This window comes from Cheilinus undulatus, linkage group 21, assembly GCF_018320785.1.
Source record: "Cheilinus undulatus linkage group 21, ASM1832078v1, whole genome shotgun sequence".
Classification (NCBI taxonomy): Eukaryota; Metazoa; Chordata; class Actinopteri; order Labriformes; family Labridae; genus Cheilinus; species Cheilinus undulatus.
The window spans coordinates 11,500,464-11,522,605 of record NC_054885.1 but is presented as its reverse complement, the minus strand read 5'-3'; positions in this window follow the sequence as shown (position 1 = coordinate 11,522,605).

The window sequence follows — 22,142 nt, the reverse complement described above, 5'->3', positions numbered from 1 at the left end:
AAGGCATACACTTGTGTTTTCATTTCATATTTTACATTTTGCATCTCACAAATAGGACTTAAACTCATGACTGCGACTTTCAATTTCATATTTTGACCTTTTAGGTCAAATTTTGACCTTAAAACATGATTGCGATTTTCTATTTCATGTAAATTTTGTCTTTAACAACATTATTTTGACATATAATTTCCCGCTTTGACCTTTTAAACTTTTTAAGTTTGACTTTTTGTTTCAGATTTTTAGCCTTTGAACTTATCATTTTGCTTTTTTTTTTTATCTAAAATCATTAATCATCAGTGCTAATCCCTGTCAGGCTCTCAGATTAGACCTACATTCAGAATTCGGCCCCTGCTGTGATTGAGTTTGACACCCCTGATCTGCAGGGTGTACCCTAAACCAGGGCTGGACAACATGGACCCAAACAAATCTTTTTAAGATGAACTACAACACATGATATTTAGTGGGGATGCTGAGAACTGTTGTGGAAGAACTGCTGAAAATAGCCAAAAAGCACAAAAATAGCTGAAAATAGCATAAAATGGCATGTAAGTAGCTGAAAATGGCATCCAGTAGCTAAAAAAAGGATAAAAATAGCTGAAAGTAGCTTTAGACTAGCTGAAAGCAGCCTTAAAATCGCTGAAAATAGCTAAAACATAGCTGAAAATAGCCTTAAAGTAGTTGAAAATGGCATTCAATTGCTGACAAAGCACATAAATAGCGTAAAATAGCATGAAAATAGCTGAAAATAGTGAAAAAATAGCTGAAAATAGCATAAAAGCTGAAGAGTGCAATGCCTGATTTGTGAAAAACGTGAAATCATTGCTCAAAATATAACATTTAGTTAACAAAACAATTGAACACTGCCTTATTGACAGAGTAGCCTCTTGAGTCTAAAGGCTGAAGGAGATGTTGTTTACTGCAGTGTTACTCAACCCTGCTCAACCAAGAGAATACCAGAATTATAAATTTTACGGTTCTAGTAAAAATCAAACAATAAAGTCTTAGACACCCGATATCAGGCAATTTTTCATTTTTTATTGTCAAATCAAAAAATCACAGACACACTTGTTTGGAAACTTTAAAATATTCCTTCATATTTTTCACCAAACGAGACAGTATTGTCATTCTCAAAATTACAAAAAAATTGTTGGCAACGCTTGAAAAAGTGGGTGGTATTGGGAAATAGTGAGTGAATCCTCACACTTTGCCACTTTGCTTGGCCTTCCTTGGCAGCCCCTCCAGCTCTTCATTCTCCACTTTGGGTTTCTGCTGCCTTGAGTATTCACTTAGCAGGACATCCCTTTCTAGTATATACAGTACTGTGCAAGATTTTTAGACATGTCTAGGCCGTAGTTGAGGTTGCACAAAGGCATAGCTAGATGCGGAAAATAAGCTGCCTGAGGGCACCATTGGGTGTGGAGGAGGATTAACACAACCCCGGCCATGCTCTGGATGCCCTTGCATATAACCACAGGCATGGGAAAATAATCTTTTGAAATTTTCTGCCCCAATTTTGGGGAAATGAAGTTCTGATATTATTGTCAAATATTTACAATTAAATGATTTCAGAATTTCAGAGTTTAAAAATTTGGAAGTTAACAAGAAAAAAACTTTAAATTTCAAAGTTTAGAAAGGTTTGAATTTGACATTAGAAACTCAAAAATTTCATGCTTTTGAAAATTTGTAGTTTTGCCCAATGTGAATTTATTATTTTTGCAGTCAAACATTGCTATTTTTTTTTTTTTAACTTAAATTTACTTTAAAAATCAGAAAATTTTGGAAGTACTACTTTTTTCAAGAGTGTCCTAATAGACTGTCATAATAATGATAGTTTATTCATAGATCGTTGGTCAAAAACAAGTGTTGGATTTGTCAGTGACAACAATTACATCTTCTTCTAAGAGGGTTCTGGGGGGTTAGCTTTTTGTAAGATAAGAGTAAGGGGGGGGATCCTAGGGAAAAAGGTTGGGCACCACTGGCCTAGCGTACTGTTGTAGGGTTGCCACAAGCCCCTGGTTGTGCTATTGACGTCTAAGGGCCGAAAAATGCAGATGGTGCCTTGGCCGAGCTTGGCCCTCCCCCGTCTCTCCTGCCCCGGGTTGTGGCTACATGCTTAAAACGTATTCACATGATACAAGCGGGATTTTTCGGTAACTCTTTGGACACTGGGTGGAGAAGCAGAGCTAGGGTGAGGTGCTCTGACTGGGGCAAACACTAACCCCCAAAGAATAATGAAATAACAAACACTTTGACAACCTCTGTGTATTATATGAATGTTTATTACAGTAAATATTTAAGACAAAAGCAACACTGGACGAATCTGATAAACAGTCAGTCCCTCTGCTGCACGTCTTTACAGACTTTACCTTCTTCTGCAGAGAAATGTATAAATGTCTCCTTCCTGTTTGGGCTGATTCATCCTAGAAATGCTCTTATTGTGACATCCTACACTCTTTCCTTATTTAAGTTTCAAACTTAGTCCACATTAGTGTCGTTGCATTGCACATCCCCTTTTTAATGTTTGCTTTTGCAAAAACGGAGTTCAGTGACTCATTCTTGTAAGCTTCAGATCCCTGTGGTCATCTGCCAAGGGTTTCACAAAAACTCAGACACTCCAAGTGCATCAAATAAAACCTTTTGCAAATTTCTACTTTGAAAGGTTTTTAATACACCTAATTTAAGTCAGAAACATTTAGAATCTCACTTACATTAGCTAAGAGAGTGTAGGTTGCTTTTTGAGTGTGTGTGAAACAGAGGAATCAGAAAATAAAGATCAGTCTGATCTTATCTTACTTTATCTATTAAAGCATGTGCAACAGTTTCACACTTGCTGCCACCTCTACTGCTACTGCTGTTATGATCTTTACTCACCAGTGGCTTTCATTGTAAATGACCTAGCCTGTGTTTCATGACAAATGAGTCATTCTCCTGGCATGCATGCATGTAATATCCAAATTACATGACTTTATAAGCTCATTCTAAATTTATCAAATGAGTCTGGAAAGATGAAGCCACTACAGATCACATTAGAAAGGTGCCTTTGTTTTCTTCTGCAGCATCTAATCAAGAGCACCGTTATAAAATACAAAGAAATGAAAGTTAAGAAAAGTCTTCAGCTGCAAAAATGGATTGAATAAAGAGTTTTACATGCAAAGTGCAAGGAGGGGCAGATGGAGCCTGATCCCACAGATGTTTATGTGTTAGCTTACCAAAGAGCGAGAAACAGAAAGTTAAGGAAGGAGTCCAGATCAGCTGTTACTGCTTAAAGAGGCAGAGACAGCCGCTCTGCAGACACACATGCAGACAGACCAATGATGGTGAATGAAGGCTGTGTGAGGTTTTAGAGTCTGTGTCAGGGTTATTTTCAGTTTATCTGACTCAACTAGGACCTAGATTAGCTCGCTTCTTCTGTAATGAATATCTCCCGGTGGCAAAATGTTGAGATAAAACTCCTTGACTGCACATCTTCTGCAGCAGCTGACTGGAAAAATAGAAAATCTTCTCCCTCATAGAAACATGTCTGCATACAGTTTAGTCTCAGTTTCGACAGTGTGAGTACAGTAACTTTAAAGGTTGAAAATATGCATGACCCAGCCCATTAAAGGCTCAAAGAGAAGCTTCTCCACTGTGATTTAAAGCTCCTGCCTGGAGTTCTAACTGGTATTGGAACAAACTGAACCTGACACTTATGAGCTTCAAAGTAAAAGGAGACCACCAGCATGAAGACTGGTTTAATTTCTGTAAAGTTATTTTTAATGCCTGGAACTTCTGCAGCGTGGTAGGTGTCAGACCAAATGAGATATTGCACACTACAGGGCACTGCAATGAGTGACACCTTTCAAAGAGATGAAGTTTTTTTAAATAATAATGAGAGTATGACAAACAGAGCTACCGCCTCCCTTATTGGTCAAACGCCTCTGCCTGACAGTGAAAGTGCAGCGCTGGTTTGTGCTAAAATGATTCGTAGAAAAGTACTAGTATTTCTTTAATTGCGTAGGCGCATGTTGCCTTCTGTTCTTTGGATTACGGACTAGTCATGTGTATGTGGTCATGCAACCTTTGATTTTCAAAATCTACTAAGTTCATCGTTGAGTCAGAGTGAAAATGTGTGGGGATTTGAAAGAAAATCCTTTAAATTATTCTCAGTGTCAAATTCACAAGGAAGGGATGGACATGAGACGCAGTGTCATCCCTAAATCAGAGTGGACATTTCTGCAAAGTATAAATTTACTTAGAGGAAGTTTGAGATATTGCATTCAGGGATGGATATGAGGCCTTATGGCACTGACCTCCAGATTCATATTCTCTCATCTCTGAGTCATAGTGGAAATTTGTGCAAAGAAGATGATCCTTCAAAAGATTCTTGATGAATGAACACTAGACTTTGGGGCACTGACCCTTGGACCATGACCTCCAAAATCTAGATCATCAAATTTGTGCAAAGCTTTGGGAAAGTTCCTCAAAGGGTTCTCGGGATATAACATTCACAGACAAAGGACGAGCATGAAGCCTTATGATATTGATCTCAGACCCAGGCCCTCCATGTCCAATCAGTTCATCCTCAGTCAGAGTGGACATTTGTGGAAAAAAAAAAAAGAAATTACCTCAGACAATTTTGGAAAAATTGCATTTACAAGCAAGGGATGAACATTAGACATTAGAGTATCCCGCTTCTTGAGATTTTGCGTTCACTACCTGGACGACCTGGATGACCCCAAAATAGTGATGGGAATTTCGCCTCTTCTAAGTGAACCGGATCATTTGGTTTGGCTCAGCAAGAAGGGCCGGCTCTTTCAGCTCCCAAACAGCTCTTCATTCGGGTACCAGTTATGTTCATTTGACCTGCCAGATTTAGCAATATCATGACATATGATTGATATTTGTGCTCATATTTTAGTCCAACTATGCTCAAGTTTTTGAACTGCTGAAAATATCATGCTATTATTTTTAAAAATATACTACCCCCCCCCCCCCAAAAAAAAAAAAGACACCTTGCGGGTCAAATGAAATCTATTCACTGGCTGGGCTGTTTGACACACCTGTTATAAAACATTAATGTTATACCATCAAGCCTGTGCCCCTCTTGCAAGATGTGCCTATGGAAGTGTATATGTAAAAAAGATCATTCCTGATAATCACATAACACACAAACAACACTACATGAATAGTAAAAGTAACGGTTATAATGATATAAAATGACTCTCAAGCAGGATCCGGCTCTTCGAGTCGGCTCTTTGAACCAGCTCACTCACGAACGACCCATCACTACCCCAAAACACGATGCCTGTGACCTTGGCTATGACTACTTTTGAGGTATACAGTCTACAGTACCTACACATGTATAGGACAAAATCATCTGAGAGATACCATATCTGCTACAAGGGATGCCAGACATTGAGAAAAAGATCCTCACAGGATGTAATAAAAGATTTGTTTACAGACAGATGTAGTTTTGTATTAAGAATAGAGACAACTTTATGAGATGTCACAGGAGCCAAAACTGTATGCAACTGATAACCAAGGTTCTCAAATTTTTCAATGCTTTAAATACATGTTCAGATCTGTTATTATTAAGGTCAATATCATTATGGAAAAGTACTGAAACTAAAAAAAAAATGACATATTTTAAATGGAGTTGTGTAGGAGATTGATGATTGCATCAAAAATTGCAGTCAAATTCCTGCAGACTGTCTAAATGTGCAAGAACTTGGCAATGTTTCAGTGAAATGCTGCCAATGCCTTTATGCATTTGAGACAGTATTCAAGAGTTTTCCTGCAGTTTTTGATCATAACAAGAAATCAAATAATGCTTGGCACCTACTCTTTAAGTTGTTTTGTTGGTTTCAAACCAGACATGCATATTGTATTACTTTCACCAGTATCATAGCCTAGATTAGAACTTTGGTACTGTGACAAGCAGTGAGTCTAATCAGAAACACACTCTCACTGCAACACTGGCTCTCTGCTACTTCTGCCTCTGCATGTGTGCCATGTCTGTCTTGGGTTTTCTTTGCATGCATTTGACTCATGTTTCATTTTGTCAATAATGTTATGCTTCATGGTGCAGTTTGTGATAGCATGTGTGTTTGTGTGTGTCTTGCGTGCAGATTCCCATGGCTGTGGTGTTGTGCATGTGTGTCCTCGCTCCATGAGTTTCATTTCTGTGAAACAGGGAGAGACACAGGAGAGTGAAACATAAGCAACTTCACAGGATGCCTGTTGTTGTGTGTAAATAAAGATCTCTGCTACCTGTCATGTCTGCAGGATTGGAGCACTTAAATACAGCAAAAAGTGCATTTAGACATGCATTAGTATGCATTACTATTCTCCCTAGACATGTCATACATGCAATGCTTTTCAACTCTTTGTTGCGTCAGTGCTGCAGAGAAAATCCCATTCAAACTGTTTGAATGCATTCTCAGTCAAACATGCTCATATTATGAACTGAAGGTTGTGTGTGACCAAGGGAGTTCAGTGTTACAGGACAGTATGGCGAATTGTCTGTATGTAAAGCTCATGTGAGACAGAGGAGGACATCAGAGTTTTTGACATATGCTTGGTTTCATGTGCATGATTGAAATTATAGCAAAAGGTTTTCTTTTTTCAGCAACATCAATAAAACTATGTTCTAAAAGATGCTGCATTAAAAATAAATCTATTTTAGTTCAGGTTTCTGCAAGGCAGTAAAGCAGGCTTTTTATTGGCTCAAAAGTTAGTGAATGCAGTATCACAGGGAGCAGTGATCAATGACAGATGCAGGCTGTGGGAAGTCTGTTTCTGGTTCTTTCTGGGCTCCTCCTCTTGAAACCAAAATAACTTTTTTATTGTTTGGTAGAGAATCCTGATGCACAATTACAAAATGCTGCAGTACCTCAAATGTCCACTTGAGCCTGTCTTCAGACAAAAAAGGAATGAGGCCCCATTTTAAATGTCATTTTAAAGTACAAACAGGCATGTTTAAAGTCAGGTACAAAAACAGTTTTGATCTCTATAGCTGATGTTTTTTGTTTGATGGTTCAGGTTACTTTATTTGTACCTGTAGGTAGGTAACATAACATGAAACAATACAACCTGGAAAACCCTTCCAAATCATGATACCACATGATACGTTCACTGTTTTTACTTTAAACTGGTATTTTCAGTTTGTTTTATATTTGTTTGTTTGTTTTTGTAAATTTTTGCCCTTACAGTGTGATAAATTTAGGATTTTAAAAACATAAAATCTTTGAGTTTCTATTGTCAGAATTTAAGACTATAAACTTTGAAATTTCAGGGTTTTTTTTTTTTTTTTGTAAATTTACAACTTTTTAAACTCAGATTTTTTTCCCAACAAGTTTCACTTTTTTTCTGAAAAGTTAACAGATCATCTTATTTTTTTCTCATATATACCTCTTCATGATCTATTGTTATTTGAAAAAAAAAGGATTAAAATATATATATATATTACCCCATCCAGGGGTGCCTATACCAAAGTCAGCAATGTTAACTACTGAGCTATGAGCTGCTCACCTGCAAAAGCAGCACTCACACAAAGCTAGAAGCTAGAGACCCCTGACCCCTGAGTGAGGCTCAAGATATCTTCAACAACAGCAACAGGTACAGGTAACTCTGCGTCACGTCTTCTAAACACAATGTCACAATGCCATTTAAAAATTCTTTTCCCACGTGGCGTACATCTGAGAGATAGACGGCTGTTCATGGCATTAAAGGCCTTGCCCAAAACAACACTGGATACTGATCATGCCCTGATCAAGCTTTGAAACCCCAGTCTCCTAAACAACAGCCAGTAATATAAACTACTAAGCTAGCCAGCTGCTCACCTGCAAAAGCAGCATACTCACACAAAGCTAGAAGCTAGAGACCCCCAAGGCCTGAGTGAGGCTGAAGATATCTTCAACAACAGCAACAGGTAACCACAAAAGCTGGGATTAAAAAAAGGCTTGTGGTAGCAGATATTGCGGAGGAAACGTTGCCTACTGTAGCTTTGTGCTTTGCATATTCTTCTGTGAGGTGCTGTTTTGGTGTAATATTCACAACTTTTCTGTCACCTTTTATTATAGCATATTTAAAAAGAAAACAGATAGATGTTGTGTATGTCCTCCTTAACAGGATAAGGATATGTGCTAATGTGTCCTCATATGTTTGCACTGTATTTTTATTTCATTAACTTACAGTTCTCAGGTTACAAGGAGTCATGCACAAGTACACCAGTTGACCCTCCTTGATGTCAAACACCCGAAGGAGTGAAACGTGACTGCATTGAGGCAATCAGGCAGAGTGGAAATGAATGGGAGAGGTTGTCACTCAACTCTTATGTCACTTGTAATCCTGTGTGTTACAACATAAGGACATTTTCTGCCCTTTGTGATCTTTGTGAAGCATGTTTTAAAAACACCCACAAATGCCATGTTCAGTCAGTCATAACGTTGTTGCATGTGTGTGTTGTTGTGTCTTATTCTTCTTCTCTGTTTTTACTGCAGGTCACATACCGCCATGCCACCTGCTGTTTCTGAATGTGTCGTCCTGTCAGGAAGTGAGTGAACACCTTTTTAATCAGAGGATTATATCTGTTAATGATTTATTATCAGAATGATAAAATCATATAAAATAATTGCAATATCTGCCAATGAAACAACAATAGGACCTTTGTGCTGTTGTGGTTGAGTCCACTTTATTTAAACCTCATATCCTTTTACTCTGGCTCACTCCACCCATCTTTACTGAGAAGTCTGTATCACCTTTTCTGAAAAACAGGAACTCCTCCTTCTTCAAAGCTTGATTATTCTTTTCTTTTCTTCCTGCTTTCTGGCTGTGGTCATATTTTTATTTGCTAGCAATGACTAAGAGTCAAATTACAAGGAAATTAATGTGTTAACTCTGTTTGCTTTTTTAACCATTCCTGTTTTACCTCTGTTCTTCCTCTTGTCCAGTAAATCATGTATCACAGGGCGACGTGATTGCCATTCTTTTTCTTTGTTCAGGCCAGCATTTGATGCTTGTATGTCCACTTTAAACCCTGAAGAAGCCATGCTCACACAGCAGCCATTTACAGCACAAATACTGTTAACTTGTTTGTAATCTTGGGTTCAGGTTGTATTTGTTATCTATGGGGTAGCCTTCATGACAATTTTTTCATTCCCAACATCTTAAAAATTGAGATTAGGGAGGAATTGATGGGCAAACCATCAGGGACTTGGACTATGCACTGTGAGTAATCATTTGCAGTGCAAGCAATATAGTCCAGCATTTTCAAAAACACCCTTAACCACAGCTTTTTTCTTTTCTTTTCTTTTTTTTTTTTTTGTCGATATATTAAATCAACTTGTCATAAGAGGACAAAGCCTGATTTAGCTTTCTGAGGGAATAATTTCCATGTCATGAGCTGCTGCTACTACTAGGAAAGGATTGCCTATTGTTTTATGTTTTCTTGCTGAGATTTCCGTGAATAAAGGGATATATTAAGCTCACAGGCCTAACTCATCTAACTTGCCAGCATTATCGCTCTGACATTGAGGATGTGGACGGTGCAAGTGCCAGTAAGCACTATGGACACAGGTCCTTAATCAAAACACTATATCTAGCCTCCATTCATTGGCTAGTTAGCCAGCAGGTGGTAGCGTTGAACCACCCCCTGACTTACATTACTGTTAGCTAGGAAGTAGGGCCAAGTTATGTAACGCCTCCCTAAAAGTGACATCTTCCCCTTATGCCTGCCTGCAAGGTAGCAAGCTCGAGGATAACTAGGACATGGTTCAACTATCAAATAAAAAACACATGAATTATTTTTCCTGAATCATGGTTTCTTTGAGTTAGCTAGTTCTTATCATACTGAATATTTGTAAAAGTCAGAATCAGAGATGATCTAGATTTTAGGAGTACTGTTTTCATGCAGAAAACTGGAAGCCTCTATTCATATAGCAAATAGAGGGCTGCTTTCATACAGCCAAAAGAGGCACAGCTTTAATTTTGGCATTAGGAGCACTGTTTTATAGAGCAAATAAGATTAGTTTATTCACACAACCAAAAGCAGGCTGCATTCATACAGCCAATAGAAGCACTGCTTTCATAAAACCACTAGTGCAGTATATATGTAACCTGACACGCCAGATGGATTTATTTCACACATCCATCTGGTAAACTTTCAATAGTTGGCGTTTGGGAAAGGGCAGAGCCTTTGAAAAAAAAACTCAGAGGGTGATTGGATGAACGTTCTGTTCGTCACATCACATCACAATGGGCCAATCGGAGCAACAAAACATGATGTCATAGCCTCAAACTGAGGTGCGCCACTACTGACGAGTAAACTCCATAGGGAGCTGCATAACGCTAACCATGGCGGCAGTAGACATGTCAGTACACGACTTTTGTTGTTTTTGACTTGTTCACTTGTTCTTCTATAAACGAAGAAATGTCGTCAAGTTCTGATAAAACTTTCTCTTTGGCAGCATCCACGCTAATGTCTTCCGCCATAATTGCACTGGCCTCTTGTTGCTGCTTGCTTACGTCACGACTCCACCACGCCCGAAATTACTGCCCCTCGTCGCTGATTGGGCCTGTCACTTTTTAACCGGGCCCAAACTGTTCAGATGGGAGCTTTGCAAGACGGATTTGCCAGCAAAAAACACAGAAACGGGCGAATCCATCTGCTTCGCAAGGTTAGTATATATGAGCACTGTTTTCATACAGGAAGTATGATTGCCTGTTCACACAACAAAAGTAGGCTCCATTCATTCAGCTAATGGTTGCACAGCTACACACAGCCCTAGAAGCCCAGTTTGAATAAAGCAAACAGGAACCTTTACACATGCTAATGAGTAGGCAGCAGCTAAAAGAAGCCCTACAGTCAAAATGAGGAGCACAGCTTTAATTTAGACATTAGAAGCACTGTTTTCACACAGAAGTGTCCTTGATTCATACAACTAAAAACAGGCTGCGTTCATACAACCAATAGGAGAACAGGTTTTATCAATACATCAGGGTTTCTGTTTTCATACAGCAAATAAGACTCTTTCAGTCATATAACAAAAACTAGAGTGTGTTCATACAGCCAATAGGAGCACAGCTTTTATTTAGACAGCAGAAGTAATGTATTCATACAGCCAACAGGAGTGCTTCATTTACACAGCCAATAGAAGGCTGCATGCATACAGCCAATGGGAGCACTGCTTTTATCAAGATATTAAGGCAGCTCATTTCATACAGAAAATTGGAGTCATGTATATAAACCGCCAATAGGAGCACAGCTTTTATTTAAACATTAGTGACTCTGCATTCATACAGCAAACAGTATTGCTTCATTAACAGTAAGAGGCTACATTCATACAGCCAATGAGAGCACTGCATTCAACCGGCCAACAGGAGAACAGCTATCCTACGGACATTAGGGGGGTTGTTTGCTTAAAGATAATGAGTGCTTCATTCATGCAGCCGATTGTAAGCTGTAGTCACACAGCAAATAGGGACACTGTTTTCATACAGCCAGTAAGAGTGCATCTTCAATGTAAAACCTCATAAAAGAAATAAAACAATCTTCTTATGTTAACATGTTGTGTTTAATAAACTTGTTATGGAGGTACATGTTGTAGTTTTTCCATTAAATATAAACGAAAGCAATTCAAATTCAGACGTGGTTTTAAAAAGTCGCTAAGGTGCCAGAATGCACAAAACGCTATCAAAATAGAGCTTTCCTTTATTCAAAATTCTCAGGTGGAGGGCTCTGGTGTAAGCCCCTGATGTCCTTAAGCCAAAGATAAACCCCTGCTCCAAACAGGGCTGTTGATGCTCAAAGGCCGTTGATGCTGTAGTTACAGCACTAAAATGTTGGATATTTTACTTCTTTTTCTCTCAAAGCCCAAGAAATGCTACTGGAAGTAAGAGAACATGCGTTGGGCAGGAGATGGACAAAAGATATGGAAGAAACCCAGGAAAAGGGAGTGCTGGCAGGTATGTTATCCTCCTCCGCATGTGCTCCTCACTAAAATGCACTTTCAATATGAGGACAATCATGAAGATCATGAGACATACATTGATTTTATTGAACATATTGCTTCTCATCAGCTTTTTTTTAACTTTCGTTTTTCATTTATACTCATAGATAATGTTTGCTATTAGGTGTTTACCCAGTGACACTGAAAAAGAGTGAATAGCTTACGGCTTACAGTAATCATTTGTCTCCAGTAAACATTAGACAGATCACACATCTTCTGTAAACATCCTTAGAGACATCTGCTCCTTAGATATCCCAGCAGTGTGTCCTCATGTGCCCTTTTCCACTAAACCGGCGACTTAATCATTGTGTGTACAGTATCAGCTCTACTATCAGTCAATTCTCACAAACATGTAATTGGTTTATGATGCGGTTTATTGTAAGCTGTAAAACTAAGGTTGTGTATAATGAAAGTGGAAGCAAAAGAAAGAAAAACTTGACACAAAAATGAAGAAATAAAAAATATTTCAGTGATTTAAGTTTTTGGTACAACTACAATACTGTTTTTTATGCCCCTATATCTCAATAGCTAGGAGGCTTTATGTTTTGAGGTTACCAGCCACATATAAGTGAATCTGAGCTATTCCTTTAATCACCATGTCTTGAAGAAACTTTGAGGGATTTTCTCCAAACTTCCCACAAATGTCCACTCACATGTCACATTTTCTACCCCCTAGTTTAAAGGTAAATGTCACTGGGTAGTATATTCCTCCCTTGCCTGTGAATATGAGATTTGAGGGATTTTCTCCAAACTTCCCACAATGTCCTGAAATCTAGAGAACATGGTATTTGGAGAATGCTTTGAGGATTTTCTTCACACTTGGAAGAAAGTCCACTCTAACTGATAGTCAAACTGATGTCATTTATGTATTTAATATGTAAAGAATGCTTTGAGTGATTATCTGCAAACTTTGCACAAATGACCCGAGGAGAAGCTGCTACATTTTTGACATCATAGGTCAAATATTGTGGTAATTGGGCTTCATTTTCACCCTTTCTTCTGAATGTGATATCTTAGCCCTGGAGCCCAACCGTTTTTTTAACCATTCTGTCTCGCCTGGACTTTTTGTCTTAAAAACCTTGTAAAACATTGCGTTGCATATCAAACTTGTTCTTCAATCTCAATCAATCTCAAATATCTTGAGGACCAAAAGATGAAAAAAATAATAATTCTAGGACAAAAAGTTTTCATGATATGAAAGTCCTTTGCACTTTTTGGAATTGGTTTCCTTTGAGTCATTATTCAAAGCAGTTCCTGTCTGCAGTGACACAGAGGGCCACATCACAGCCTCTCTGTGTCTCTTTCTCTCCGTTATAAACTCCTCAGTCTGTCTCATCCAGTTTCAAAGTTATGAAGCACTTTGGTAAAGCATGACATAATGACGGAACAACCTGCCATTGGTTGTCACAGCCCATCACAATGCATAGTGGGAAACTATGGTGGCTAATGCTAAAGCTAACAGCAGGTATGATAAAAGGAAGTGTTCAGTGTTGAAATTACTGGTGTGGATTTAATCTTTAAATGCTGTTGAAAGTCACCTAAGTTCCAGGCTTGCTAGAAAAGCTAGAATGATTTATGCTTCAGTTATTTAACTTTGATTAGCATGTCTCTTCTTGTCATATACAATAATGTCTGTCTTAGAGGTCAAAAATATTTCGAGGGATTTGGTGTTTTTGATGGTTAAACTGATGCCATTCTGGAGGTCGTAGGTCCTCATGTTTCTACCTTGTTTATCAACACAATATCTCAAGAATGCTCTGAGATTTTCTACAGAATTTGCAAAAATGTCCACTCTGAAAAACAGATAGCCTATGACATTTTAGTGGTCAAAGGTCATGGTCCTTGGCCCTCATGTTCACCCCTTTCTTCTGAATGTGATATCCTTGCTTTGAGGGATTTTCTTCACACTTTATTTTGATGTCCACTCTGACTCAAAAATTGACATTATGCTTTGGGGTGGAGGGCTTGGGTTAAGGCCAGTGGGCCCCATGTTCATGCCTTGTTTGAGAATGTGATATCTTAGGAACTCTTTGATGGATTTTATTGAGATTTTGCTAAATTTTTATTCAAGGCTGAACTGGTCGGACAGCTCAAAGTTCAAGGTCCTTAGGCCTCAAAATTATCCTTTGCTTCTGAACATGATGTCTTAAGAATTTGATGAATGATTTTCTTCAGACTTTGCACAAATGTCCACTCTGACTGCAGGTTAAACTGATTAAATTTTTCTACAGTATACTGTAGGTCAAGGCCATCAGGTCTCATATTCATCCCTTGTTTGTGAATGTGATATTTCAGAAACGCTATGAAGGATTTTCTGCAAATTTAGCACATATGTCCACTCTGACTGAAGGCTGAACTACATTTTGATTTTGATACACTTTGAGGGATTATCTTGAAATTTTTAAGGTAGAAGGTCAAGGCTACTAGGATCTCGTTAGCACAGTATTATTAGAATCCATTCAGGGGTGTTTGTCAAATTTGGTACAAACCTTCACTGTAACTTGAGGGTGAACTGATTAGATTTGGAGGTCATGGATTGCCATAATCTTGGATATTTTGAGGTTACAGTGATTTTGTACCATAGTGTAGCTTGACCCACCAGTGTTCAGTAATTCTAGACCTTACAGAGGCAATTAACTGTCAAGTGTTAGCCCAAAAAATATGATCACTATCTTGTCCTACAATCATGTTCATGTAATTTCTTTTGCTGTGAGCCAAACTTAAGATGCTGTCTTGGTTTCTGAAAGATTCCAGTGTACTCACCAATCTTTTGAGGGACACCACCAGTAACCAGCATCATAACACCAAAATAAAATCGCCAAGTTTAGCAATTCCAGCTGCTTTTGGCAGGCAAACAAAACCCTTGTTCAAACTTGCAGCTGAAACAATTAAATATCAAACCCATGTAGTATTTTAACCACAGCAGCTTCTTGTAAGTCTAGTCTGAGTGTTTTTCTTTGTGATTCAAGGAAAGGGAAGAGTCAGCCGGCCTCAGCAGCATCTGGATATGTTTAGATCCAGTAAATCTGATCCAATTGTTCTTGGTTTGATCTGTCAAAACACGATTGAGTCCTGGTGAAAGTGGAAGTGGAGCTGCAGTGAAGTGAGAATGGATGTTTTGCTGAGTGAAGTCAGGAGGTTCCAGAAAATTCACCAGGATACTTATAACTTTCAAATTCACAATGCTGTAAGTACGGATCATAAACACCGCTATGTCTATTGTGTAATTCTGATAACATTATGTGATAACGACTGACCCATGGACCTATCCTGCTAAATGCGAAAGTACCAATGGTCTTCTGTGAAATGATGATAGTTAGAGGAAACATTGCAGCATTTTTAGTTTAACTGCTAGCCTTCCATAGTCCTCTGGCTTTAGCCATTGCCATTATTAAAAATCTCACAATAAGCATGTTAAATCTTAAAGGAAGAACTCCCCTGGGCCCTTTATTCTTAAGTATCTTCAGTGTGTTAAATATCAGGGTTTTCATGAACCAGAATCATACAGAATACAGTTTTAAACTCCTTACTTCTTGTCATAATGCCTCTATACTCAGAAATGTTGTTGAAGAGTACAATGCTAGAACTACAATAGACTTTGTTACTCAAGTAAACCTTGTGCTCTCATTTTTTCATCCCACTGGTCATTCCCTTTGTCATAATTCAGTATAATGGCTCTTTGTTCACTGACAGAACAATGACATGTCATTGTTTATGAGCCACTCTTGCCTAAAACAGATGAAAAAAATCTGATTATTCCTGTCTTGCTCAAGTGCATCAGCGCCGCATCTGTGAGCGCTGGAATCACATAAAATCTCTGACCTTAACTCTTCTATCATCTGTGCAGATTCAAGAGTAATTCAGCGAAGCAAAACTATTCTCTGTAAAACAGCAAGTAAAACAGCAGGTTTATTTGAAAAGCAAGAGCGACTCTGAGAAACCAGTCAGACAGCTGTTCACAGAAAGAGTTGATAAGAGCTTCTGGTAAAATGCCTTTAGGAGAATTCTGAGAAATTCTCAGAAATGTACTTCTCTATCTTTACCAGGAGAAATGGCATTGTTAGAAGGATGTGCTGAAAAAGACAACCAGAAAAATAACCTGGAAGCCTAGTTTCTGTGGTAGTGTGATTTCTTGAAATCAGATCAATTCATCCTTAAGTCAGAGTGGATTTTCATGCAAAATTTGGAGACATTCCCACATAGTGTTATGGAGATATGATGTTCACAAGCAGAGGACTAGAATGAGGCCCAAAGACCTTGATCTGCTGCCTCTAGCATGCAATCTGTTCGTGTTTTATACAGAGTGGAAATTGGCATGAATTCTGAAGAAAAACCCTTAAGGTGCTCTGGAGAAATCATGTCAACAAGCAAGATGAGGCCTAAATATAAATCTTGCGCCAAAAGTAAGGAAAATTGGGTTTGGTAGATCGCACAGCTTATTCTGCCACTGACTCGAGGAGTGTGGAAGAACCAGACACAGCCACAGTAGCCTGGCATCTTCCTCCTCATGCTTCTCACCAGCCTGCTCACACACTACTGTGGGATGGCATCCCATGCTTCAACCAGCATTTGTCACAAGTCAGATCATGTGGTTGTGCTGGTCACTCTGGCATATTCAGCACACCCAAGCTGACCCGATAAGTTTTTAGTGGGGTTAAGGTGAGGACTGCTTCCATCCTCTCCCCTCTCAAATTCTGGAGATAGTCTCTGATAAACCCAGCTCTTCACCCCACACTTAACCCCACAGAGTTCTAATCAATTGAGATATGGGATTTCCACCAGTTAGAGATTCTCATTATGATATCTCTCTGCATTAAGATTGACAACCAGGCACCCCAGTATCTGGGGGTACAAAAGCCCAAAACAAGAGTCAATAGCCACAGCAAAAAAAAAGCTATTTTGCCAATTTTTCCTTGGTGTAACCCTCATACTCAGCTCTGCTCCTCATCCCCAAAAAGCATGTTCCTTACAAATGTGGCACCATTTCAAATGAAAAGGAATTGACTTTCCAATGGTATGAAATTCTTTGCCGATAAATATTGTGACAACAGAGAAATAATCAACCAAACACAAATTCCCTTACTTTTTGAGCTAAGATTATTTAAAAACTCCAAAATCTTACCAATCAGAGTGGACACTGTTGCAAACTTTGATTAAAATACCTTGACGTGTTCTTGAAATTTTATGTTGACCTTAACCAGGGAGCTTCTTTATCAGCTTAGTTTTTTATCCTTAAGTCAGAGTGGACATTACCATAAAGTTTGAAGGAAATCCCTCAACATATTCTTGAAATACAGTGCTGTGAAAAAGTATTTGCCCCCTTTCTGATTCCTGATTTTTCTGCATATTTATCACACTTAAATTTTTTGGATCATCAAATAAAATAATCATTTAGAAACAGCATTTTTCAGTATTTACTTGGGTTGTCTTTGTAGATATTAAAATTGGTTTGTGAAACTAAGTGGGTCGTTCTGAAGAGCTCAGTGTCTTCAAGTGTTGTATTGTAATGGATACCACCATTGCAATAAGACAGTTTGTGAAACTATAAGCGATTTTATTAGAAAGTGGAAGCATTTAGGAACAGCAGCAACTCAGCCACAAAGCGGAAGACCACGTAAAATCACAGAATGACTGCAAAGTTGCATGGTGCGTAAAAGTCACCAATGCTCTGCTGATTCCATAGCTGAAGAGTTCTGAACTTCCACTTGCATTAATGTAAGCACAAAAACTGTGCAGCAGAAGCTTCATGGAGTGAGGATCCCCTGGCCGTGCAGTTGCATGCAAGCCTCATTTCATCAAGTCTAACGCCAAGCATTGGAAGGACACCGACACAGGACTGTGGAGCAGTGAGAATGTGTTCTGTGAAGTGCCTATTTGACTGCATTTTTCACTACTTCCTTTATCCCTATTGATGTTTAGAAAGTGCACAACTTTGACCCCCTTACACGGAACTAGCTGTGTAATTTCAAAAATTATTTAAAGCAAAAGGCACTGATACCATCAAAGAAATAAAACCTCTATCGATCACACCACCACAATTGCCCCTAGAGATAGATACATTTGCCTGGACCTGATCCACCACTTTACTTTCACTTCTTTACAGTTGTATACCTCATAAAGGCAAGTCACTGCAGCACAACATATTCAGATGTGGCTGGTAAACATAACGCCCCCTTTTATTCTCAGCATCCAAAACCCAGTGTATTGTTATGTTTTGGGATTGTGTTACCCAGACTGACATTACGAGTTACCCACATTCATGCAAACACAGCTTAACAAAGCACTCACTGTTCTGTGCTGGTTTGGGCCTGTTGTTTCGTACAGGCTGGGAAAAGGAATTCAAGTCAGGAATGCTGTTATGAGTACAGATCCATATGTCTGACTGAATCAAACATCAAATGACAAATTATGATGAAATCAATCAAAGCTGCACAGCTGTTAGAGTGACAAACATGCTATCATCTCAGATCTAGTATTAATTTAATGTATTTGGCTTCCAGTTGCTTAGATGTCATTAAAGCTCATCCCTGGGTGCTCCCTTTCACTTGGCCAAGTTTCCTGCAGTGCTATTTCTGTTTACTATTAAGACAGGACCCTCCAAAGGATCATCTGACACTTCATAACCTTATTCTTGTCCAGCCCATTCTGCTGCAAGACTATCATTCAAAAGTCTTTTCCAAACCACTGGTATTATGAAAGCATTAGGGGCCATTTCAAATAATAGTTTTAATACTAGAATACATTTTCTTAAAATCATAATTTTAGTTTTAACTAACTTCAATAATATTTCAATAATTTGTAAATTTCTGATCTTTCTTGTCAATCTTTCTAAACAATATTTTATTCTATTTTATTAATATCTTAAAGTTGTTATTTATTAGTCTGTAAATCCCTTTTGACATTTTATGTCAGATGGATGGATGGATGGATGGATCTCAGTTGTGGTTGTACGAGGGCAATGGATCTTTCTTGGAAAAGCAAATACTGTAAATACAAAATAAACTAAGACTTCCTGTTGCATCACAGCATATTGTATTGTTGCTTACTTTTTTCACTGAACCACCACCACCCCCCTCTACTTGTGTCCAAAAACAGCTAAGGCCTCTTGGGACCCACATGCAAAACAAAAACAAACAAACAAACAAAAAAATCCCCCCCCAAAACAGCAGTTTGATTTGAAAATTACCTAAAACACAGCTTAAGATGCCTTTGTATGAACTATTCATGGGTGTTTATTCAGGGTTTTAGAAAGTATTAGATACATTTCATGTTACATTTTAAAGTGTATTACTTAATCTTATTGCACATTTTTTCTTTCTTGTGTTAAACTTAATGTATGTTTTTATATCCTACTGTAGAATACCAGAATTGAATGAGATCATATCACATCGTATCATGTAATATTGTATATGGTATTGTCTTATATACTATCCTATCGTACCATATTGCATCATATCCTACCATGTCATATCATATTTGATCCCCTCATATCATATATGATTATGTTATATTGTATCTTATCATATAGCATATAGTATTGTGTTATATGGTATCATACTGTTTTGCATCATATTGTATCATCATACAGGATTTTACTGTATTGTATCTAATCATATAGTCTCATGTTGTTTTGTATTTTACATATCATAATTTATCATATCACATCACATCAAATTGCTTATTATTGCATCATGTATCATGCAACATCAAGTATATAATGTCATGACAAATATCATATCAACAATAGCATGTCATATTGTATCATATCACATCTTATCAAAACATGTCATGATTTATCATACACTATATTGCCAAAAGTAATCGCTCACCTGCCTTGACTTTCGTATGAACTTAAGTGACATCCCGCTTTTAATCCATAGGGTTTAATATGATGTTGGTCCACCATTTGCACCTATAACAGCTTAAAACTCTTCTGGGAAGGATTTCCACAAGGTTTAGTGTTTATCGGAATTTTTGACCATTCTTCCAGAAGAGCATCTGTGAGGTCACACACTGAAATTTGATGAGAAGGCCTGGCTCTCAGTCTCTGCTCTAATTCACCCAAAAGGTGTTCTGTCAGGTTGAGGTCAGGACTCTGTGCAGGTCAGTCAAGTTCATCCACACCAAACTGTCTCATCCATGTCTTTATGGACCTTGCTTTGTGCACTGGTGCACAGTCATGTTGGAACAGGAAGGGGCCATCCGCAAACTGTTCCCGCAAAGTTGGGAGCATGGAATTGTCCAAAATCTCTTGGTATGCTGAAGCATTCAGAGTTTCTTTCACTGGATCTAAGGGGCCAAGCCCAGCTCCTGAAAAACAACCCCACGCCATAATCCCCCCTCCATCAAACTTTACACTTGGCACAATGCAGTCAGACAAGTACCATTCTCCTGGCAACCTCCAAACCCAGACTCATCCATCAGATTGCCAGATGGAGAAGCACTATTTGTCACTCCAGAGAACGCGTCTCCACTGCTCTAGAGTCCAGTGGCGGCATGCTTTACACCGCTGCATCTGACGCTTTGCATTGTACTTGGTAATGTCTAAAGTGATTGGAACACCTTATTTCAATTATTTGGATGGGTGAGTGAATATTTTTGGCAATATAGTGCAGCATTTCACATAACATGTATGGTATGGTGATGATGTATCATATTGTATAATATTAAATTGTTCAGTGTTGTATCATATGATATTGTATTGTACCCTATCTTATTTAACTGCACCCACTTTTTATTGGATTTAATTGTACTGTACTATATTGTATCACAAGTGACTATGCCATAGTGTAACATTCTTTGTAATATCATTATGTATCCTGTTGTGCCCTATTGTATAGTATCAGACTGTATTATATCCAATTGTATCATATTGTACCTTGTAATATCATATTGTAATGTTTCATATTAGATCATTTTTCACTGAATTGTACCATACTGTTTAATATCATATCATATCTTAACGTTTAATATTGAATCATATCAAGTAGCTTATTGTGATGTATGACACCAGATCATATCATCTGACCTTCTTGAATTCTGATGAATCAAATATGTTATATTGTCAAGAAGAAATGCAGCCTTCATTTGACTGAAACCCATAGTCATCATCTCCAATCTAAGTGCAATGGTTAGTCATGATTTTCTGGTCCATCATGACCAAGATGTGATTCACAGATTTAAACTGAAATTTATCATACTAGAGAAAAGCATGAGGCATATTAAATACACTTCAAAAATGATCTGTCTAGAATTAAGAAAAAAAAACTTGATTCTAGTCTGAATCTTCCCAAATTAAGTGAAATTATCTGCCAGTGCACTGAGATAATTTCACTTGACAAGATTTCTTGAAATAAGAGAAATATCTAAGCTTTAGACAAGTGAGAAATGTCTTAAAATAAGTGTTCAGACTTATTACAAGCACTTTAAGTCAAATAAACTCAAAATTAGCTTGTGAAGGCTTTTCACCGTTTCTTTCTGAAGTTGAGAGAAAAGATCTTAAAAATGAGAGAAACTGAACAAGATTATTCTTCTGAATTCAAGAACTCTTACTAATAGTTTTTCTGTCTTTAAACAAGACTAAGCATTTACTCTAAATTGAAGAAAACAAGTCACGTGTGAATCATAACCAGCGTTTTGAATGCTTTCAAAATGAAACTGGTGCTGACCATCCAATGTTTGTTCATGAGAAAGAGTTCTGTCTCAGAAGTGACGAACTTGGAGTACATTACAGCAAAGATCAGGGATTTTCTGGGAACTGATGGCATACAACATGCAGAAAGAATAAGGTGGCTTATTCTCAATGGGAACAAGTGTGCTAGTGACAGGTATCTAATAATCACTAGTGCAAATGAGACAGTTCCTGTCTTTGGACTTATAAAACATTTATTTGGTAGACTGGTCATTGTACTGTTTTGAATTCCAGCTTTATGAAACTGTGGGTTGGGAAAGAGATCTTTCAGCGTATGAAGTTGCATTGCCCAATCTCGCACAGGCAACAGAGTTAATAGATGCTGAAAAAGACAGTTGATCACACAACATATTACAAACAGTGTGTATATGTTGACGAAATATAACCTTGATAATGTACTTGCATTGAAAAGTTGAAATGAAAAAACACTTCAAACAGAAGAAGAGGTGCTGAATCTATGATAC